The sequence below is a fragment of the Puma concolor genome, chromosome C1 (genome assembly GCF_028749965.1).
Source record: "Puma concolor isolate L17-30 chromosome C1, mPumCon1.1.hap2, whole genome shotgun sequence".
Taxonomy (NCBI): Eukaryota; Metazoa; Chordata; class Mammalia; order Carnivora; family Felidae; genus Puma; species Puma concolor.
Window position 1 is genome coordinate 4,599,719 of NC_141674.1, and position 23,907 is coordinate 4,623,625.

At 46.3% G+C, this 23,907-nt stretch overlaps 1 protein-coding gene and 1 long non-coding RNA gene across 8 annotated transcripts in view; both read left to right on the forward strand.

The window, feature by feature from the left end:
• Positions 1 to 23,907, forward strand: part of CAMTA1 (calmodulin binding transcription activator 1) — an 829,903-nt gene that overhangs the window by 67,773 nt on the left and 738,223 nt on the right. The gene's annotated exons all lie outside the window — the stretch shown is intronic.
• On the forward strand, positions 4,204 to 11,367 carry LOC147577744 (uncharacterized). The gene is made up of 2 exons (XR_015254412.1): positions 4,204 to 5,723; positions 6,935 to 11,367. It is a non-coding gene; the product is annotated as an uncharacterized LOC147577744 (long non-coding RNA).

The window sequence follows — 23,907 nt, forward strand, 5'->3', positions numbered from 1 at the left end:
AGGGCGGGGGTTGGCAAATGGCCACCTGCAGGCCAAATCCAGCCAGCCACCTGTTTTGTGCAGCCCACAAAACTAAGATGCTTTTTACATTTCTAAATGGTTGAAAAAAATAAGGTGAATAATAATAATTTGTGATACATGAGCATTCTGTGTAATTCAAATTTCAGTGTCCATTTGAGTTCTAGTTTTATTGGAATCGAGCCATGCTCATTCGTTTGCATATTGTCTGAGTCTGCTTTTGAGCTGCAACAGCCAAGTTGAGTGGTTGCGACAGAGACCATCTGGCCCACAAAGCCTAAAATATTTACTATCTGGCCCTTTAAGAAAAAGTTTGCAGCTCCCTGGTTTAGGGTGGTAGGAATGGAAATAAGGAGACCAGTGAGACCGTCCAGGGCTGAGGGTGGCCTGGACGAGGGTGTTGAGAAGCGGTCAGATGCTGGATGTGTTTCAGAGGAAGAGCTGACAGGTTGTGTGCAAATATGAGGAGTCGGGGTTGATGCCAATGTTTTTGCACTGAGCAGCTGGAAGAATGCAGTTTCTCTTTGCTGAGATTGGGAAGCCCGTGGGAGCTGCAGGTTGGGGAGAAAGGGTGAGGAGAAAGCAAGAGTTGTGTTTTGGACGTGTTAATTCCAGGATGCCAAGTGGAGGTGTTGACTAGGGAGTCACATAGAGGAGTTGTAATCTAGAGGAGGAGAGGCCTAGGCTCAAGCCAGACTTTGCAGTCTTTGCAGCATATAGAAGGTTCTTACAGCTCTGGGACATGTGAAATCCTGAAGGGGGTATGGGTAGGGAGAGGCGTTCAAACACGGAGCGCTGGGGTGTTAAGAGGAGGAAAGAGAAGGAAGCAAAGAAGAATGGAAAGGAACAACCAGAGAAGGAAAACCAGGAGAGTGGGGTCTCCTGGAAGAATGTGTTTCAAAGCAGAGTGATCATCGATGTCAGATGCTGCTAAAGGTCAGGTCAGATGCAGACTGAGAATTGACCGTGGCTCTAGCGGCATGGAGGTCATCGGTGACTTTGATAAGAGCTGGTGGAGTGAAGTGGGGAGACAAAAGCCCGATTCTAGCTGGCTCGAGTGAAAACGGGAAGGACAGGAAGCAGAGCTGGTGCCTTCAAAGAGTTCTGCTTTCTGCTGCCTAGATGCAGGCTGTGAGAGGGCAGAGAGGAGGATTGAGCCCAGGGTTGGGATTTTGCCGGGGGAGTATCCTGGTGGGGAAGGGGCAAGGGAGCTGAGTGCTGGGGTGATGATGGACCCCATGCTCTAAGCTAGGCGGGTAGCAGAAGGGGGAAGCAAGAGGGAAATGAGGGCAGCAGGAGGCCATGGTGTCAGTGGGATTCAAGGAGTAGGATCAGGAATGGTTGGAGTAGAGATAGTCAACTAGAGGAATGCTTTCATTTGATATGGAAGGGGTACAGTTTGGGTTAACATCAAGGCCTAGGGCAGTGCAGTCCAAGAGAAGTATAATGTGAGCCACGTGTGTAATTGTTAATGTTTTAGAAGCCATATTTGAAAAAAGTAAAAAGAAACAAATGAAATTAATTTCAGTGATACATATTTATATTATTTTTTATTTATATTTAATGAATATAAAACTTACTGAGATATTTTACATTTATTTTGTACCGAGTCTTTGAAATCCGATATGGATTTTATGCTTCCAGCACCTCTTCATTCAGACCCGACACAATTTCAAGTGCTCGGTCTGCACACCTGGCTCACGGCCACCATCTCGAACAGGTTGGGGATGACCTTGGGGAAGTACGGTTCAAGGTTATTAGACAGGAATGGGTCAAGGAACAGGCCAGTGTTTAGGAAGAAGGATTGTCTACATGGATCTGAAACTGCTTATGACTCCTGATGAGAGTAACAGAGGTTGGAGAGGCAGAAGGGGGGTGCTGTGGCTGTTAGTAGAATCTGTACCTCAGTGGCCGCGGCTCTAACCTTCCCCCACCAAGGAGCATTTCCTGACCCTGATCCTGCCCTGCTTCTCAAAGCATCTGTGAGGTTCTGAGGGATCGTTCTTGCCTCATCTCAAATCCAGGTGGTACCTCCTTGGAATCAAGATTTCTGAGTCACAGTAAAATATCAGAATACAAAACCATAATTTTGACAAGTTCTTCCCAAAATGGCAGCTTTTCACTTGGTTTTTATTTTCATCCAGAAGGCTTTTTGTTGAGTTGCTCATGAAAATGTTAACTCCATGTGGGCAACTCATTACAGTCGTTTTTTTGCCCCCAGGAAAAAAGTATCCTTTGGAATTTTATCTTTATTTTGTCCTATCTTTTAGATTTCGATCTTTATTTTGGCATAGACCTCGACTACCTCAAATTCGGCTCTTTTATACTTCATCCTAAATGTATTTGAATTCCTACAGAAGACAGCATTTAGTAGCTCCGAGGCGGTCCCATGTGGTGCAGGGAGCAGCATACAAGCCCTGCCTGTCCTCACCCGATGCTTTTGAAAGGGTGGGCACGGTCAGCCTTTTACCACGCAGTAGATTTTTACATGTGTGGTCCCCGTGCACGCTCTTTGTCTTACCTGTATACACAGAATAACTTGTGCAGATAAGTTCGTATATTTGGCTTTGATCCACAGTGTGTCTTTAAAGATTAGTAAAAAGTGATGATGAGGTCAGAAGCTGTTTTTTTTTTTTTTTTTTTTTTTTTAGCCTTGTAGCCCAGGAAAATCAAACTAGTTTGAAAGGGTGAACAGGAATGCCTCCTGCACTCACGTGCTCTTGCTGCTTTCCATACCCACAACGAGCCCCAGGGAAAGAGGTGCGCAGACTCCCTCAGTCTGGGCCTAAATGACTTCGGATCCTTTTGTTTGTTTCCTCTTCTGTTAAGATTAACAATAGCAACAACAAAAATCCTACCAGTCCCCATATTCAGGAAGAGTCTGGAGCCATGTATTTGTCAATTTCTTGTTCTTGGATGGCTTCTGTTTTGAAGGAGTAATTGCCTGTTCATTTCGTGTGAACTAATGTCAGGAGAATGTGGGCTGTAGTTAGTTAACATCCAGACTTTAGTAATCCCATAAGAGTGTCCTAGAGGGGCGCCTGGGTGGCGCAGTCGGTTAAGCGTCCGACTTCAGCCAGGTCACGATCTCGCGGTCCGTGAGTTCGAGCCCCGCGTCAGGCTCTGGGCTGATGGCTCAGAGCCTGGAGCCTGTTTCCGATTCTGTGTCTCCCTCTCTCTCTGCCCCTCCCCCGTTCTTGCTCTGTCTCTCTCTGTCCCAAAAATAAATAAAAAACGTTGAAAAAAAAATTAAAAAAAAAAAGAGTGTCCTAGAGTCCACTTGGTCACTAACTGTGCACCCTCTTAAAAATAATGTCCTTCTGGCGCCATTGTATTCATGTAAGAGAAAACTCAGTAAACACAATTTAGTGATAATGAAAGCTTCTTATGTAAGTTTTCTTAAACTCTCTTTATTCTAATTAAAGTGTTTCCATCTAATGGGAAAGTGGGTGAATATCAAGAACTGGAAGTTAAGCAAGAAATTTAAAGAACATTGATGGCTTTATTGCAATTTGTTTGGAGGTTTTGCTCTCCACTAAATGGTGTTTTGCCTATAAAGTCACTCCTTCATGTGTAAATCTTTATGACGAATGGCCTGGAATTTCAACAAAAGAAGAGCGATTTTATGATGCCACGTGTAAATGATAACACATGTTATATAAGAGAACCGAAGCGTTAGCTTTTTTTTTTTTTTTTTTTTTAATTTTTTTTTTTTTCAACGTTTATTTATTTTTTTTGGGACAGAGAGACAGAGCATGAACGGGCGAGGGGCAGAGAGAGAGGGAGACACAGAATCGGAAACAGGCTCCAGGCTCTGAGCCATCAGCCCAGAGCCCGACACGGGGCTCGAACTCACGGAACGCGAGATCGTGACCTGGCTGAAGTCGGACGCTTAACCGACTGCGCCACCCAGGCGCCCCGAAGCGTTAGCTTTTAAAAAGCATTGTTAGGGGCGCCTGGGTGGCGCAGTCGGTTAAGTGTCCGACTTCAGCCAGGTCACGATCTCGCGGTCCGTGAGTTCGAGCCCCGCATCAGGCTCTGGGCTGATGGCTCGGAGCCTGGAGCCTGTTTCCGATTCTGTGTCTCCCTCTCTCTCTGCCCCTCCCCCGTTCATGCTCTGTCTCTCTCTGTCCCAAAAATAAATAAAAAACGTTGAAAAAAAAATTAAAAAAAAAAAAATAAAAAGCATTGTTAGTGTGATTACTTAATTCGGTCCACACGCAATGTTGGTTTCTTGGAAAGTGAAGGTCAGTGTATCTAGGAGACTAGGAAACTGAGCATTTTGACATTTGTTCATTGTTTCTTACTTAGATCTGGGTCACTAGCATGCTCTTGTTGTAATTCTTGCCTCAAAAAAACCCCAAAGCATAACATTTAAACTTGTACTTTATTCCTTCAGAAATTCACTGCTGACACTGAAACTTGATCCAGTGTGGCCAGCATAACCCTAACGAAAGCAGATGCTTGGCCTTCAGTGGGCAAGCACTTGGCCTCCCTTGGCCTCCCTTGGCCTCCCTTGGCCTCCCTTGGCCTCCCTTGGCCTCAGGGTGCATAGAACTCCCATGCATGCCAGCTCTCTGTAGGCTTCTCTGTGTTGTCATTTGGATTTGCCTTTACTAATAAAGTATTCACGAACTGCAGACACCCATCTCTGCATGTCGCTGTAGGTGGAGGGAGGTATTCATGGGCGAATACAACCTGCCTCGCCGGCTCCCTGCCACCGTCCTCCTTCTCTGCTCCTCCCTTCCTGGTTTTGTGCCTGGCAGACAGGGCCTTTCTGGAGGCCAGCCTGGATGTCACTTCTCCATACACCCTTTCTGCATGGCCTGTCCTGCTGGCTCCCTTTTAATGAGCCCTTCTTTCCATGTCTGTCTGAGGACCCTTGTCACAGCATATTGTAACTTGTCTCTTTATTGGTGTTTTGAATCCCCTAAACTGTGAGCTCCTCGGGGCAGGTGTGAGGCCTCACCTGTTTCTCTTTCCCCAGAGCCCAGCCCAACCTGTGCATGTGGCTGAGTAAAGGAATATGGGTGGATGAAAGGGGAGGGGACAGTGAGGTAATGTACCTCCAAGCCAAAATGGTAAACTTAATCATTGTTTTTGGGGGAAGGGAATAAATATACTGTGTTGGTTTATATAGGTCTGAAGATTTAGGTAGCAGAAAGCACATGTGCACAGGGCAATGAAGTCAGAAGCTGCAGTCTGATTCCATCAGAGACAGTCCTGATTCATGTTAAAGAACGTAGTTTGCATTTGTTTTTTGTTTTTTTTTTTAATTTTTTTTAAAACGTTTATTTATTTTTGAGACAGAGACAGAGCATGAACGGGGGAGGGTCAGAGAGAGAGGGAGACACAGAATCTGAAGCAGGCTCCAGGCTCTGAGCTGTCAGCACACAGCCCGACGCGGGGCTCGAACTCACGGACCGGGAGATCATGACCTGAGCCGAAGTCAGATGCTTAACCGACTGAGCCACCCAGGCGCCCCCGTAATTTGCATTTGATTGCCTCAAAATCTTCAGTTTGTTGTTCTGGTGTCTTAATTAACTGATTATTTAACTGAATAACAACTAGGGAAGTAGATCATAAATGTGAGGACTTTCCTTGTAAGAAGCTCACAGCTCTTTTTTTCCATGATGTGTCCTTTCTAGCACCATCCTCTTGGCCTGTGAAGCCGACCTGCCTCTCTGCACTGGACACATGCTTGAGTATGTTGGCTCTTTCATAAGTACCTGGCTCCATGGGAATTCACTAGTTACGCTTCTACCCAGTCGATGAGAGGTTTGGTTTGGAAATCATCCCCAAAGTAGAAAAATAACGCAGTATCACAACCCTTCCCCTGCCACGGGCTCACACCTTGCCCTCAAAGACTCATTAGCATGGTGTTCAGTGTTTTACCCCAAATCACCCACTTTATGGTTCTTCCCCTCCAGTAGCACCTAAGCAAGGGGAGGGGAGTGAGATCAGAAAGAACAGACCTCCTGTGGCTTCCTTCGGCGTCAGTATGCGTTTGGTGGTTTCAGGGCCACTGTGGAAGTCACCTGTAGCTTATTAGAATCTTCCATAATTAAGGAAATGTTGGTTCTACTCCTCATTCAGTATCGCTTCGAAATACGGCATTCCTGTAGCACATGACGCTGTTTGAAAGTAACGAGTGTTGGTGCTGGGGATGAAATCCGAGGGGTCCACCTTCTCAGGCCTGTGCTTCACCGGTTGGTGTCTAGCAGGGGAGCCTCTCGAAGCATTGTGTTCTGTTGCGTCAATGTGTACTTAGACACGCTAATCTGAATTAGAGAGCTGATTGTACATAATGACTCCTTGGGGATGCTATGTTAGAAAAAAAGAAAACAAAAACTTGAGTAGTTTACTGAATATGCATAGTCAGTAAAAAAATTCTTCTAAAATTAGTGTTAATTGAATCTCAACCTTGATCATTTTGAACCGTTAATTTTTAATTTGATCCTTTAAAAAACTCCTGTGGCCTCTTAAAGATACATCCTACAACCGATAAAGGTTATGTTGTGAGGATTGTATAAAGGCTGATTGTAAAAGATCCACTTTTGAGTTACCGTAGGGAAGTGAGTCACTTGTGTGTGTATGTATGTGGTACATTTATATGTGTCCACATACACGCGGGTGTTGAATGTATCATGTAGTTTGGCTTTATTCAGATGTGTGTGGTGCATTTATATGTGTACGTACACATACATTTTATGTATTGTAGTTTGTCCCAATTCAGCTCTGTGTGTGGGGTACATTTCTACATGTACACACACGTGTGTGTTTAGTGTATACTGTAGTTTGTCTTTATTCAGACGTCTCCTTCTCTCTCTGCCTCTGGAAATGGGGCACATTTTCTTCAGTTAAAAACAGAAATAGAAGCGATGGTCTTGACCCATTTTACACTTATTTATTTCAGGCTCTCGCCACACACTTGTTCATGGGCGCTGCAAGAGGAGGGACCCACAGAGCTGGAGCCGGGAGGGCTGGCACATTGGACTGAGGGCTGGCAGAACTCTTAGGGGGATCTTGCCATCCCGCAGCCCCATGTCTGGCTCCAGGAGAATTCTGTTAGTGAAGTGATTGCACTTAAAACCCAAAATTAACTTGAACTGAATGTTACTGAAAATGAAAGAGGTTAAAGTGCCCCGCTCCTGCTTCATCCGCAGTCATTATGAAGGAGATCCACGGTCTGACCTAGCTTTGGGAGAGCGGGTCTGTAGCCACATGCCCCCTGGTCACAGAGGTCTCCGTGATCATCCTCATGCCCAGATGCCACTCTCGATCCCCTTCACAAGCTTCTCTTTTTATAAGAGCACTCACCTCCAGAGCAGTGATACAGTTACGTGTTGGTCACTGTCTTGTCTCCTACGAGAATGGAAGCTCCACGAGGGCAGGACCTCCATCCTGTTCATCCTCGTGTTTCCAGGGCCTGGCACCGTGTACAGTCTAAATAAATGCTGCTGAGTGAATGAATGGATCAACTGGCATTGCATCCTTTCTGAATGTTTCCTTTTAATTTGTCTTTTTACATATAACTTTTAAAAACGATAAACAGTGAAACTTGGTAAATATAAAAAATTTGTTGTGATTGCAGTGAGTGGCACAGCATGTTTATGAGATGCCAGAGAGAATCAGGACTTTAGAATTAGGAATTACACATTCATTCTCTGTTCCGGTATCCATGCCTCCTGATGAAGACGTAGAGGATAGAGATGTAGGAGAGACGTGAGCCACATCTCTGGAATACAGTCACCCCTCAGAGATCTTGCAGTTCTGGTTCCAGATCATTGCAATAAAATGAGTATCACAACAAAGCGGGTCCAATGAATGTTTCTGTTTCTGGTGCACATAAAAGTTAAGTTTATACTGTGGTCTCCTAAATGCATAATAGCCTTGTGTCTAAAAAAAAAATGTACGTGTCTTAATTAAAGAATACTGCTGAAAAATGCTAACCATCATTTGAACTTGTAGCAAATCATAATCCCTTTGCTGGTCCTGGAGGGTCTTGCCTCGATGTCATGGCTGCTGACTGATCAGAGTGGTGGTTGCTGAAGGTTGGGGTGGCTGTGGCAATTTCTTAAGAAAATGGTGAAGTTTGCTGCGTTGATTAACTCTTTCTTTCATGACTGATTTTCTCTAGCACGTGATGCTGTTTGATAGCATTTTACCCACAGTAGAGCCTTTTTCACAAATAGAGTCAGTCCCCTCAAACTCTGCCACTGCTTTGTCGACTAAGTTTATGGAATGTCCTAGATCCTGTGTTGTCATTTCAACAGTCTTCACCAGGAGCAGATTCCATCTCAAGAGGCTCGTCTCTAAGAAGCAACTCCGCATCTGTTCAAGTTGTATCCTGAGATGGCAGCCATTCAGTCCCCTCTTCAGGCTCCACTTCCAATTCCAGTTCTCCTGCTGTTTCCACCACATCTGCAGTGACTTCCTGTACTGGAGTCTTGAATGCCTCACAGTCATCCATGAGGGTGGGAATACGCTTCTTCCAGACTCGTGCTCATGTCGATATTTTGATTTCTTGTTCCAAGGAATCATGAATGCTTTTTAATGACCTCTAGAAAGGTAAATCCTTTCCGGAGATTTTCAGTTTACTTTGCCCAGATCCATCAGAGGAATCGCTGCTTATGGCAGTCATGGCCTTACGAAATGTATTTCTTAAATTACAAGTCTTGAAACTCAAAATTACTCAGGATGGGCTGCAGGATGGATGTGGTGTTAGCAGGCACGGAAACAACATTCATCCCGTCCTCCCATCAGAGCTCTTGGGTGACCACGTGCATTGTCAACGAACAGTACTACTTACAAAGGGATCTTTTTTTCCCGAGCAGTAGTTCTCAACAGGGAGTTTAAAATATTCAGCAAACCATGTTGTAAACAGATGTGCTGTCACCCAGGCTTTGTTGTTCCATTTATAGGGCACAGGCAGAGTAAATTTAGCAGAGTTCTTCGGGGCCCTGGAATTTTCACAATGGTAAATGAGCATTGGCTTCAGCTTAAAATCACTGGCTGCGTTAGCCCTTAACAAGGGAGTCAGCCTGTCCTTTGAAGCTTTGAAGCCAGGCATTGACTTCTCCTCTCTAGCTATGAAAACCCTTGACGGCAGCCGCTGTTGTGTGTGGCCGCCTTCATGAATTCTACATCCGCTCCCGCGGCTTCACCTTGTGTTTTCACGTCACGGAGACGGCTTTCCTTAAACTTCACGAACTAATCTCTGCCGGCCTCAGACTCTGCTTCTGCGGCTTCCTGGCGTCTCTCAGCCATCAAGAATTGAAGAGAGTTGGGCTTGCTCCAGGTTAGGCTTGGCTTAAGGGAATGTCGAGGCTGGTTTGATCTTCTATCCAGACCACTCAGACTTTCTCCATGTCGGCAAGAAGGCTGTCTGGCTCTCTTATCAGTCCTGTGTTCACTGGAGAAGCACTTTTAATTTCCTTCGAGAACTCTCCTTTGAACTCACCACTTGGCTGTTTGGCGCAAGAGGCCTGGCTTTCGACCTGTCTCGGTTTCCAATGTGCTTTCCTCACTGAGCTTGGTCGTTTCTCGCTTTTGATTTAAAGTGAGAGGTGTAGGACTCTTCCTGTCACTTGCACACTTAGAGGCCATCGGAGGGTTATTAATTGGCCTCATTTCAATCCTGTCAGGTCTCCGGGGCCAGGGAAGCCTGAGGAGAGGGAGAGAGACAGGGCAGCGGCCGGTCAGTGGAGCAGTCAGGACACGCGTGACATTTATCAGTTAAGTTTGCCGTCTTACGTGGATGTGGTTCCTGGCGTCCCAAAGTAATGACAATCGTAACATCAAAGATCGCTGACCACAGATCACTATGAAAATATACTAAAGAAAAAGTTGGAAATACGGTGAGAATGACCCAGATGTGACCCAGAGGCCTGAAGTGAGCAAATGGTGTTGGTGCCGACGGGCATGCTCGGCACAGGGTTGCCACAGACCTCCAGTTTGTAAAAACTCAGGTCCTGTGAATCACGGTAAAGCAATAAAACAAGCTCTCCTTTATTTTAATATCAAGATGTCTAGTGAGAGTCTAGAAAGAAGCAATGAGAAATAATAAATAGGTAGAGAGTGGACGTACGTAACTTTTCTTAATGTCTAATAATTTAAAATTGTAGATTTTGGCATCAAGTAAATAAGAGAAACCAAAATATTTCCTAGATCGGAGAGGCAGGAACGAAGGCATAGAGGGAGCTTGGAGGCAGTTTTCAGATGGTACTAACAAAAGTGCTTTTGTTCCAGAATACCTAGACGTCGCAGCTGCTCTGTCTTTGTTCCTTGTGTGCTGGCACAGTCCAGAATACCCACATGTTCTTGAAACCTTGGAGGAGGATTGTTGGTTTTGTTTTTAACACAAAGGTCAAAAACAAAATCTGGAACGGATGTGACGTAGGCCGTTTGTCACGAGTTTACGGGGGCACTAACTTGTAACGAATTGTGTAAAGAACCAAAACTTCTCGGGGTGATGCATTGCATTTGTCAACTTTTCTTCATCTCATTGGGAACTTCAGTTATTTCTTGGACGCTGAAAGAATCCACTAAAACCAGGAAAACCAAAAACCCGGTCGAGCTGGAATTCTGTCTCACCTAGAGAAGCAACCAACGTTTCTGATCGAATCAGTAAATATGTTTCACTTCCTTTTAAGTAAAGTGTGAAAAGCCAAGAGCAGATTTTTATGTAGCACAAAGCAAAACAAAAAAACCTTTCAGGGCATAATGCATTTTCATTAAACTTCCCGCCGAACTATTTTGATTATGTAATGTCATCCTCCCCATGGAAGCAAGAAGTGTGAATTCTGGGGTGAAGCAATAATTGCAGAAGGTGGTTAATGAGGCAGAACTCACAAATCTGCATTTATAGTTTTGTGGGCAAATAAATCACCAGTGGAGGATACAAATGTAAAGAAAAATTCTTGATTGCGTTCAAGAAACGCAAGGTTGAACTTTTTACGAAAACGGAATTTTGCAGCCTCTCAAAGGAATGTTGTAAGTATGAAATAAGTATAATGTGCTCAGAATAGCAGCCCAGGGCACAGTGAGCCCAAGCAAATGTGTGCTCTTTATTTCTTAGAAGGATTTTAGTAAAAAAGACTAAATCATGTTTTAATCATGCATAATAAACTGCTGTAATTTAATGTGGTGAATGTCCACTTTAACTCCGTCCAGAGTAGCTTGAAAAGCAAGGTGGATCCAGAGATGTTTTTCTTGGGGCTCTTGGGCGCGACGTGCATAAGCCACTGGGATGGGTGACCCACACGACAGCCCCAGAGCCAAGAGAAGCAGGAGCAAGTGTGTAACTCTCAGTTTTATTTTGAAATACATTATTTTCATAAATCTGAAGATTTGGTTGACTTATTTTTTTTAGCACACCCTGTTGCTGTGTGTGTACCCCTAAGTTTTATGGAATTAAATGGAGATTTATGACCGGCAAATGCTCAAAGCCACTGTCAAAATTACATACCCAGCCCTTCATTGCTTTGAAATCCAGCTTTCATTCAACATTCCTGCAGTTTAAAATGTGACCTAAGTGTTTCAAGAGTGATTCCATGAGTTAGTGCCCTCTGGTGGCACGCAGAGGACATCAGGCTGAGAGGGATGACCCATGAGCCTTCAGATAGCTCTTGAGGAGGGGCCGCCTCGTAACTGCTTGTTTTCTTTCTTTTTTATTTTCAGTTATTTATGAGAGAGTGATATATATTTGAGAGTTATATATGTGAGAGAGAGAGAGAGAGAGAGGGAGAGAGAGAGAGAGCACGTGCGGGCAAGCGGGAGAGAGGCAGGGGGGAGAGAGAGAATTTTAAGCGGGTTCCAGGCCCAGCACACAGCCTGACATGGGGCTCGAACTCATGAACCGTGAGACGATGACCAGAGCTGAAGTCAGGAGTCGGATGCTTAACTGACGGAACTCCCCCAGGTGCCACGTAACTGGTTCTTTTCTGAGTGGGTTTTGAAAAGGCCCATGGTGGTTGGTTTGTGCCTGTCTGTCACTTACTGTTCACGTGTCGGGTGCTTGGCAGTGGCCTCCTCCGGTAAGGCGTGGCCCGGGAGTTGACTGGGAACAGCTAAGCTTACACAGAGTGGTCTTTAGCAGCCTAGGTTATGATGCATTTCTGGGTGAGAGGACTTTCAGGCGAACTCACTGTGAGGTTTACCAACGTTGAGATTCTCCAAGGGGGATGCATCTCTTAATTTGCCTTTTAGAGAGGGGACCGTGTCACTTGGTGGATTGCTGGCCTTTGGCTGACTCACTGGTACCCTCGAGACAAACCTGGCCGGTGGGTTAGAAGTCAGTGGGCCCTCCTCGTCCATTTTAATCCTCCCTAGAGGGCAGCCCCGCCTTTCCCACCTGGGTCCTTCAGCCCCACTGGGTTCCTCGTCGGACGTTGGGGTCAGGCAGACCAGGTATAGCATCCTACCTCCACCTCTGAAAAGCTGTGGGACCCTGGGACAGTGGCTCCATCTTTTAGGAGTTTCTTTAGCCGTGAAATAGTGCTGCTGCCGCTTCGAACCTACTGTCAGGAGATAGTTGTGGTGTGGAAACGAGTTTCTATGTGAGAAAGTCTTAAACTTTGTGCAGGTTGCAATCACGTAACATGTTCCTTTCTTTCTCTTCCCCCAAAGCAAGCTCCTTCCCTCCCTTTTAATGGAAAAGATAATTTAAAAGATAAACCTTTAATCTTGGAGTAATTTTAGAGTATCAGCTAAGTTGCAGAGGTGGTACAGAGGTCGCGTGTTCCCCGTATCTGGTTTCTCCTGTGAGCCTCGCTTTGACACTCTGGAGTTTTCCTGATAACTTTTCATATATGATCCCTGTGAACTTCGATCACATTTGGCTTTAAGTGCCAATTTAGCACGTGGCTAAGGCTGAGATGTTTGCCTCGAGTCCCCGAATTCCACTGTAGATGTGGCCTTTGCTTCTAGATCATCCTTCTGTTTTTACTTTGGTCCCTGTCTGTGGCCACTGGACACTAGAGTGGTCTTTGATTTTCCAGGATCTTAACACCTAAATAGTTCCCTGTTTAACGAGCTGTGCACCCACAGGGGAGAAGAGGCAGGCGGTTGGTGTCGGTATGTCACCGAGACGCGTCGACACTCTGAGCCATGTCTCCCACCGTCACAGTTTACGTCAAGGTAGAAACATGTCCATTTCCCAGAAAACTCCCAAATTCCAACAACTTTTCTTACATTTAGAAATACAGAAAGAACTGACTAGACTTTCTAATTAAAAGCCCACCGGCTGGTTTTAATATAGACACAGCCTATATTTAGCATGTGAAAACTAGTAGCCGCTCACGTCATACATGCCTTTACAGTTTAAGAAAATGATTTCACAGACACGTCTCATTTAGTTTCTTAACCACCCCGGGAGATAGGCAGGGAGGGCTTTGTCACTCCCTTTTCATGAAACTGGGTAAAATCAGGGAGGCCAGGGCGGGACCTGATGGAGGCCACCTAGGAAGAGTGAGCACCCGAGTGCATTAGAGCCTTTCTGCAGGCTGCTGAACCCCTCTCGCCCAGACCCTCCCCCAGCACTCGTGCAGTAATGTGGCTTTGGAAATGCTTTTTTCCCTCCTTTATGTTGGCTAAATTCTACCCCAGTTAGCCTATTTGTGTTTCTAACACGCACAACGCTTTTTCTGATGCCTAATTGACAATTTTCATATTTTGCTTCAACCCAGATCCTTCCTGGATGTGATCAGATCAGCATTGTTAGGCTTGATTTAACAGAATCTCCCCATCCCGTGCCTTCAGGGGCAGTCCCTGTCTGTGCAGAGAGCGAGCATCCTCAGGCTCTGGTGTACCTGTAGCCCCCCCGAGGGGGCGTCCTTTTGTGAGCTTGGGGCTGCTTATCTTGCTGGAGGTAACCTTGGCATTCAAGACACATGGGACGTTTTTGTTTTTACAAGAGCCATGGAGATATTTGAGCAACAAGACGATATAGTTTGAAGCAGTAGTCAATGGACCAGGTTCTTGAAAAGCCAACAGTACATATTATTTAAACATTTAGATCTAATCAGAAAATAGAAATGAGTCTCCTAAGAAGAAAATTTGGCAGATATGGTGGGAGTAGACACTTTTATGTAAATTCTAATTTCTGTTTCTGTGGTATAAAATTTAATTTTGTTGTCATTTGGGTTTTGGTTAGGCCTCTGTTTCTAACAGCACCTCGTTTAACCTCTCTGACGCCGTGAGTTTAGAGGAACCCGGGTGCTGGTGGCTGTAGTGGCAGTCACTCCTGGGCAGTTAAGTCTCACCACTTCGGTGACTTTGGTGGGTAGTTTTTCTTTTGTGTCGTCGTCGTTTTAATCAATAACCTAGACCAAACTACAAAGCCAAAGTCAGGTTAGTTCTTACGAATTAAGATCTATTTTAATCTTTTCAAGTTCTAAGAGTCTCATTAAAGAACCATCTTTGAGTGGTTGTGGTGCTCCCTTACAGCAGTTCCAGATGTCACGTGGCAGAAATCTTTGCTGTTGTTTTGGTTGTCCTCTTGAACTTGGCGCTTTTGAGGGAGTAGTAAAACAGATGGGGCTGTCCGGCTGGACAGAGAGGTTGGGTGATCCTCGACCTGAGGTCGTCGTCCCTGCTGATACGTTAGCAGAATTTAAGATGAAGTTTTAGCTCTGCGGGCACGTCGTGGGGGAGTGGACTGTCACACCAGGCCATGTCCCATCACGGGGAGTGCCGTGGGACCGGATCCCGAGAAGGTTAGACTGGGGGCTGCAGGGCTTTCCCCTGCTGATGGACTTGGCTGTGGGTCGCCCGAGATGCTTACCACTCGTCCTTCTCTGTGAGTGGTGGGTGTGTAACCTGGGCCGCCAGTCTGAGAAGGGGACGTTTTGTGTTCACTCGTGGTTTTCTGACATTGACTAGAAAGAAGAGTGAGACTTTGGTTGTATAATTTACAATAATGACCAAAAACATTAAGCCCGCCCCCCACAAACCATCCCGTCATCCAAATATTTATTCAGATTATAAGTTTCTTTCAGCCATAGGGCACTTCTTTCCTTGTCTCTCTCCGTTCTCTTTTCTTTCCCCACCAGATAGATTTACAGTGAAAAATCAGACAGGCTCCTGTCTTTGCTTATTGAAAGTTAAGATCCGTGCCCAGAGGCACCTCGTGCTAAACTCAGGGAAGGAAGTGGAGAACTGGGGCAGTTGTTTATTCGAAGGCTGTGGTTGCGACATACGAATGAGCCCATCTTTTTAATACCCACCCATCTGTCTGGGGCTGAAACTGCCATTTGGACTAGGTTTTGTATCTTAAGTTCAATTTTCAGAACCACCCGTTCGCAGTGAATGCGAAGTTGCCGGGAAGTTTGTTTCAGAGATGATGCCACCCTCTATTTCTGTGAGCCCAATAAAAATAGCATGGAATAAAATTTAATTATGCTATACTGAATATTTCATGTGGAATTAAGGGGCAAGAGTTGCCTTTACAAAGCATTAAGTTTGGAAAGAATAAAGGCTTTGCAGGTTCTTAGGAAGATACTATAATTAAAAGATTTGCTCAAATGTATTTTTCCCTTTTTGAAGAGTTTAAAGAAATCCCTCCCTCCCTTCCTAAATTGATTACCTCTCAGACATCAGCCCAGCTTGGCAGTAAATGCGGGGAAGCCGCTGTTGCTCTGCTGATTTGACGGCTTCTTTCTGTTAAATGTGAAATAGGTTTTTAATCTTCTGATTTAGATGTTTAATAGAAAGTAAATGTTTGACTTGCTTTGGTTTCGGCTGAACCTGTATTTAAATCCACACAAACAGTTTGAATAAAGTGAAAACATCACTGGACTAGCTATTTTAAACATTTCAGGATGTAAGAATGCTAAATGGGGTTCCCTTTTAAAAATAGAAATGGCTGCTTGCATTTACATAATTACTGCTAACTAGCACAACATTTTAAATGGTGACAAACTCCGGGTAGAAAAAGTATCTGTTTAAAAAAGCCTGGTAAAAGGAAGCTGAAATGCTCTGTGAGCAGCTGCTTCAGATGGAGGGAGGGCCTTTGCAAAGCCAGGAAAATGAAACCTTTCAGTAGGGAGGGTGATGTCACGGGAGGAGGCAGGTAGCTCACGCGGCTGCTTATAGACGCTCGTCAGCTGTCCCTTCGGCCGAACTTAACAGACCTTGCAGTCGGAAGCAGGGTTGTAAGTATTCGTCTCTAAATCGGCTTCCCGGTTTTAGAGAAGGTACAGTGTTCTCTGTCCACTGTATAAAGGTGTCTGGGGAGGTCGAAGTTCAGTGTCGGTGAAAAGAGCGTGGAAGGGTATTTGTGAGAATAAAGACCAGTGATGCCTCGTACGAGTTGAGCAGTACATCAAGCCAGAAGCTCAGGCGTGTCCTTGATTCTGCCCTTTTTTCTCTGCCAGACGTGGAATCCACCTGTAAGTTCTTTCCTCCTTCTAAGGTGGATCCTGCTGTAGTCCTCTCTACAGGTACCTCCAGAGTCCAGGCTGCCCTCGTTTTCTTTGCCCGCACATCCGTCACCCCTTCCTGTTTGGACTCCTGTCGCCAGTCTTGCTCCCTGTGCAGGGGCCAGGGTGATCTAGTAAAGAGATAACTGGGGTGAGCTCACTAGCTTGCTTAAAAACCCTACAGTGACCCTCTACCCATTTGGAGTACCCACATGGAGCGCCATGTGTTCTGGTCCCTGCCGTGCTCGGTCCCTACCGTTTGCTTTTCCTTCTGGACACATCGACCCTTCCCGTAGCTGGAACACACCAGGCGTGCTTCTTTGCGTGAGCAGTTTCCTCTACGTGGAGTGCTGTCCCCTCCTACCCCACGTTTGTGTGCTGGCTTCTCCATGCCACTCAGGTCTTAACCTCAGACGTCGTCTCCTCGGGGAGGTCCTTCCCAGACAGCCAACCCCTAGTAGCTCTGTCACCTGGTTATTTATTTATTTTTTTCATAGCCTGTATTACAGTCTGAAATTTTCTGTTTCTTCCTTTCCCTTTTCCTGGTCTCCTCCCCGCCCTACTGGGATGTGAGGTCTTTTAGGGCAGGGACCTTGTCCGTCTCTCCAGCTGTATTCTCAGCAGCTACAAGTGCCCGTGAGTGTACAGATTGTCACTGATTGCGGGAGAGGAGCCCTGGAGAGCTCTCCTGTCCAAGGAGAAGGCCACACACTGGTGGGACTGGGCACCTAGAAGGCCAGTCCTGACGTCCTTGTCCCCGGGTGGTTTTGGGAGCTGTTTGGGAAACACCTCTCTAAACCGTGCACTTTGGCATCGGAAGTTGACATTTGGGAGATTCAGAGAATGGCTGTATTTAAACGGAATCAGCCCGTGTCCCAAGACGTTCAGGGCCCTCACTCGCATGGCTCCCTGAGTGAGATGGAAAGTCAGTGTCCCCAGTGTCCTTGGTTCAGTGGGAGCCCAGCAGTAGTGGTTTTCCTCCTGGCCTGGGGAGGGGCACAGCACTGCCGGACTTTGCCAGAGACTGAATTTGAATTCCCCCACACCCGCTTGAGAACCAGACCTCATTTTCTGTGATTGCTCCTGTGGCATCTTTCTTAATGAGCACTTTCTACGTTCAACATTCTTTCTGGGGTTAGGGACAGATCTCCTAAGGCACCGGTGTTTGCAGAAGTCTAGACTTTGGTGAGTAGCTTTTAGCTTCCTTGGTTTTCCTCTTGGCTGTACCTCAGATTTTTAGGAGGAAAATGTAGGGAGGCTACGGATACCTGGGAAGTTGATGAGAGAAGTAGTTCGTTGAACCTTGCGTATTCAGCTTTCTTAGAGAAGAAGAGAATCTCATTTCCAACTCGTGGCATCTCAGACATCATCTGCCACTGAAGCCGTCTGTCAAAGTATTTCCTTTGGTCTCAGATATGCCAGCTGGGGACTGGGTTGTAGACCTCGGGAGACCTGTCTGCTTAGCAAACGCTCCCCTGTGCAACTTTCCATTCTTGCCGCTGTCTTTACCGGGACGTTATTACAGTGTTGGATTGTTGTAGTAAAAACACTAACTTCTCAGTGATTTTATCGTGAAATGGACCTTCTTACAACTGAGACCGAGGGACAGAGCGCTTGAGCCGGAGCTTTTACATTGCTTCTGACTGAGCATCAGCTCGTTAGATTGGAACTAAGTGAATCCCTTCTTCTCGTGCGTGACTGGAGCGTTAGTGCCGCCCACGCAAGGTGCCTTGACGGCCTGGTCCCCCGCCTGCCTGGCTACAGAACAGGCTTGAGCTAGAGGGAACAAACAGAATGAGGCCAGGCAGAGTCCAGAAAGGGCCTGGCCCGCCCAAGAGCGACATGTGTGAAATGGAGGTGGCAAGACAGGGCTGGAAAAGAGGTTTGGACCTGTTTACGGAGGGTCCCGTGCGTAAGACGTGGGCAACCACAGCAGGGCAACCACGGCACGACCCGTGCTGCCGAGCTGGTGGACCAGCGCATGCGTGGGAGAAGGTACCAGTCGTTGGTTTCCTAGTTACTGGAACTCATAAGCCTGTCTTTACTGGGAGCCATTTTCCTCCAGAACAGACCCTGTGAGAGGCTACCGCGTACCCCTGAATTGTATCACTTTTCTGATTGGGCCCTTTTGGTCGATTGCTTTTGAAGTTAAGGTGCTGGCTTAGTCAGCTGAATATTCTAAACATACTCCCATACATCTCTGGCCGCTAGTGGCCAATGTTGCTGGTAAGTATTTGAAGAGTGATGACTTTCCCACGTGGATTATTAGAAATCCGTGTGTGCAGCCACGTGACAGTGTGCGTGACACCCACTCGGTGTAGATGGTGGTCGTTATTTAATTGTTTGGGAATGAAACAGGGTGCCCCGGTCCAGCCCCGGGAAGCGAGGTTGCCCCTCTGGAAGGGCATCCTGGCTGTGCTTTACTGGCACCGCGTGTCAGCAAGGGAAAAGCGCCCATTTACTATCGCTCCCGTCTCCTTTCCAAGCCTTAAAAAAAGCAAGAAGAGTTTCCTGCCCACAAACTGCTTGGTTTTCTTTTTCTGGTCTTTCTTTCACGGCCAAGGTATTTGCAGAAACTTCTGGCCAACCGGCTGTCCATAACTTCCCTCTGCATTGCAGACCATCGCTAGTGGTACCTGAAGAGCCCCACAAATCCAGTTGTTGCCCTCGGAAAGTTGAGATTCCAGTGGTTCACCCGCTGAAGCGCAGTTTTAAATTCCTTGTCTGATGGTGTTGGACTCATTCAGTGTTTCGAGTTGGTTGAGAAACTTAAATATTTGTTAAATTTCATTGTGTCCTGACTTAGAGAAAACTAATTACTATGTATACTTTATAAGATTCACGTTTTTGCCCATTCCTTGGGTTGTAGTGATGGCAGGAGAGGCTTATACATTATGTCCTTTAGCAGACAAGTTAAAGCTTGTAGATGGTGAGAGAAGGCGCTAGGAGTTGGGAGTGGTCCCCCCCTGGGTGGCACTGGGCTTGCGAGCCAGCCCCTCAGGATGGTACACACAGTCTCCAGGGAAGAGTGCGGGAAAGACACTGGAAAGGGATTTTCCTAACTCTCGTCTCAAGTGGAATCTCCTTTTTTGCTTCAGCTGGCCAAGCTTAGCTGGCTCAGCCGGCTTGATTCCCAGAAGGACTTCTAAGCCTCTCGTCACATAGCGGACCTCCAAACAGGCACCTGGTTGACATGGATCCCCTGGTTTGTTTGAACTGTCTCTTTATAACGGAGAAGCGGTTGACCTGGACCGGGCACCAAGGTTCTGCTGCCTTCCATCCCCTTCCTGTGGTTAGGTGCCCACAGCTTGCCCTCACCTGGATATGTAGGGCCAACCGGGTAGTCCTATAGGGCCCGAGAGGTCATCGGCACGGTGGGTGCTTCTCCAGGGTCGGGGAGCGTTTGCTGTCACCACGGAAGGGTGCCCAGCGTGCCTATCTGTCTGCGATGCACCCCGGATGATGATGAATAATCAGCAATATGATGGCTGAGAGGCAGACTCCAGCCAGCCTGTGCTGGGTTCTAGTGTTTTCCTGATGGATGGAGCCTATTCTGGGAAGCAGCTTATTGTCTCACGTGAACAGGCTTTCGAAAATAAATGACTGCTTTCTTAATATTTTGAATCATTTTCTTCAGCACATGTTTTGTAGCTGTGGTTTGAAAGCTTGCCAAATATATGCCTTCGCACAACTCCCTGTAGGGCTGGATATACAACCAGACCAAACAGTGTGATTTAAGGTTGAACATAATTGGGAACTCAGCAATCACTTGCCTTGCATTTGATAGAATGGCAGCAGAGTGCTCTGGAGTTATTTCTCCGTTAAAAAATTATATATAACACACACACACACACACACACACAAACGCACACTCATATGTGGTTTCACCACCTCCTAATAAAGAAGTCGTGTCGGAAACCACTGGCCGGAAACAGTAGTGTGAAAATTATTACTTGGCTTTTGTGATGGAGGCAGGAACAAGCTTCAAACTGATCCTAGCAGTCGATCCCACAGATGTGCCTGTGGATGTTAGTCAAATTACAGAAAGTTACGGGACGGAGAAAAATCAGATGGTGGCAGAAGTACATTTTATTTTTTATTAAAAAAAATTTTTTTTTAACGTTTATTTATTTTTGGGACAGAGAGAGACAGAGCATGAACGGGGTGGGGGGGGGGGTCAGAGAGAGAGGGAGACACAGAATCTGAAACAGGCTCCAGGCTCTGAGCTGTCAGCACAGAGCCTGACGCGGGGCTCGAACATGACCTGAGACCGCGAGATCATGACCTGAGCCAAAGTCAGATGCTTAACCGACCGAGCCACTCAGGCGCTCCCAGAAGTACATTTTAAACGCAAGCTCCTGTCAAGACTTTCATCAGGTGATCTGTTCCTTGTTTCTATGTACTTCAGTAATTGAGCCATGAACTTGGAGAACTTGGTGCTGCCTCCTCGTTAAACCAGGGGCTTTGGGTGTTGCATTGCAGGCCCTGTTTCGTGTTTGGTATTGTCGGACTGTCGGTGTCTTGCAATTGAGACCTTTTCGTGTGCCTCTTGTGCGCTGGGAAAAATGCTATTTGCAGCCCCACTTCCCGGAGCTCTTTCAAAGACGGAATCGAGTACCCTTTGAAAAGTCACAGGTGGAACCCCAAGTCTGCTTACCAGGCCGGGAGAGAGCGTACTGGCAGCGGGCTGCGGGGACTCTCCGGATGACAGAGGGCGGAGACGCACGGGAAGGCCGCTTCCCTCCCTGGCCCACTGGCTCCTTCGGGCGAGCCGTCAGCCCTGGCGCCGCGCCGGAGGAGGTGTGTGGGGAGGGGAGCTGTGTCTGTCACCGCCACTGTGGTCCCCTGATGGGGACTCCGTCACCCCTTGTAAGAGGGTATGAGGTAAAAATGCTGTCCTCTGAACTTGTGCAGTTAAAGGGAATTTCTTGCAGGTTCCCCCCGACCCCGCCGAAAGTTTGGGCACTTTCTAATCATTGAAAGGCACCTATCTTCTAGAGTCTCAGTCAGGTTAACCTAACTCCAGAAGTTAACTTTTATTTGTAAACAGTATGATTATGAAAAAGATCCACCTATAAGAATATGTGAATTCAACAAGATACAAGATACAGAGTCAACTGTATTTCTGTATAGGAGCAAAAGGTGACATTAAAAAATTAGTATCATCGGCAGTAGCTTTAGAAACACCCAGTACAAAACACCAAGAATGCGTGTCCGACTTCTGCCCTGAAAGCCGGCACATGGGGCTGAGGGAAGCGAGAGATGCCCTGAGCGGATGGAGGCCGTACTGTGGCTTGAAAGACTTGATATTGTTAAGATGCCTGCCTGTTTTCCCTAAGTTGAAGTAGGGATTCGGCGCCATCCTAGTCAAAATGTAGACAAGGTGATTGTAAGGTTTACGTGGAAATGCAGAGGACCTGGAATAAGCCAAATCAGTGTTAAAAAAGAAAAATACTACAAGATTTCATTGTCCGGTTTTCTTGAAAGTCAGAAAAGCTTCTTATAAAGCTACAAGAATCAATCCGTGGGGTATTGCAAAGAGATAGACACACACAGAGCATGGGGCAGAAGAGAGAGGCCAGAAATAGACCCACACGTACAGGGGTAGTTGATTTTTGACAAGGGCACAAGGCAATTCATTGGAGAAAGGATGGTCTTTTAAACAAATGGCAATCGGAACCAACTGGACATCCATGTAAACATCATGAACCTTGGCCCGTACCTGGTCCCATGTACAAAAATTCACTCAAAATGGATGATAGATCTAAGTTTAGAGTCTTAACACATTTATAAAACTTCTAGAAGAAAACACAGGAGAAAGTTTTTGTGACCCTGGAATAAGCAGAGATTACTTACATACTAAAAGCACAATCTATGAGAGAAAACATATTTTCGTACTTTATCAAAATTTTAAATGTTCTGTTCTTCTGGGGCGCCTGGGTGGCTCAGTCAGTTGAGCGTCCAACTTTGGCTCAGGTCATGATCTCTCGGCTGGTGAGTTCGAGCCCTGCATCGGAGTCTGTGCTGACAGCCTGGAGCCTGCTTCAGATTCTGTTTCTCCCTCTCTATCTGCCCCTCCCCTGCTCATGTGCACTCTCTCTCCCTCAAATATAAATAAACATTAAAAAAAAATATAAAAAACACACAAAAGTTCAGTTCTTCCAAAGACACTGATAAGAGAATGATACTGCAGGCCACAGACGGGGAGGATGTGTATGCACGGCATATGTCTAATAAAGAACTCGCATCCTGAATGTATGAAGAACATTTAAAACTCAGTACCGTGAGTCCTTAAAATGGCCAACCTAAAAACCTGCAAGAGATTTGAGTAGACACGTTAAGATACACAGATGGCAGCTGAGCATGTGAAATACATTTGGGGTCATAGTTACCAGGGAAATGAAGGTAAAAGCTGCGGTGAGATACTAGTCTACACCTATTAGAATGTTTTCCAAACAACAAAAACCTTGGTAATTCCAGCCCTCCTACCTTGCCGGTGGGAGGGCAGAATGATGCAGACATTTTGGAAAGAAATTTGGTAGTTTTCTCTAAATCTGCACTTAGAAGTCTTCAATCCGTACTTCCAGTCTGACCCAGAAGTTTCACTTGGAGGCATTTACCTAAGAGAATGAGAGGCTATGTCCATACACAACCTTGTGTGTGAGCAGTGGCTTTATTCATGACATCCCAGAGTGGGAAACCCAGCGTCGCTCCACGGTCTCAGTGCTCCGTGAGCTCGATGGAGCACTACTCAGCAGTGGGAAGAAGCAAACTGATACAGGGTGGATGAATCCCGCTTGCCTAATGCTTAGTGAAAAGAAAGCGACTCAGAAGGCTGCATACCGCCGGATGCCGTTTATAGGACATTCTGGAAGAGGTACAAGTACGTGGAAAGAGAACAGTTCAGTGGTTGCTGGGGTTGGAAGTGGGGCTGAGTTGACTATGGATGGGCAAAGGGAACTTTCCTCTGTCTCGATGACGTGGTCATGGTTGCACAACTGTACACGTTTGTCAGAATATATAGACCGGGACACTTAGAACAGGTCCTTCACGAGAGAAGGTCTATGAATGGCCGGTTAACATATGGAGAGGTGCTCAACACCCCCGCCCTCGGAAGGGAGGCACAAATTCACACCATTAGGTGCCACGTCGTACGTTGCTGGTGGGTGCATGACACGGCACAGCTTCTTTGGACAATGGCACAGCCGTGTGGCATTTAGTATGAAATTGAACATCTGTGTTGTGAACCGGCAGTTCCGCCCTTGAGTATTTTTACCTTAGAGAAATGAAAATGCAGTAATCCTCCCTTACTCGAGGATTGCTTTCTGCAGTTTCAGTTACTGGGAACAGATGACCCTCGTCATCTGACGCTTACATCAGAGGGTCAGTAGTAGCCTAACACGTTGTCCCCTGCCCACGCCATTCACCTCCTTCATCTCCCATCATCCCAGGAAGAAGGGGGAGTACA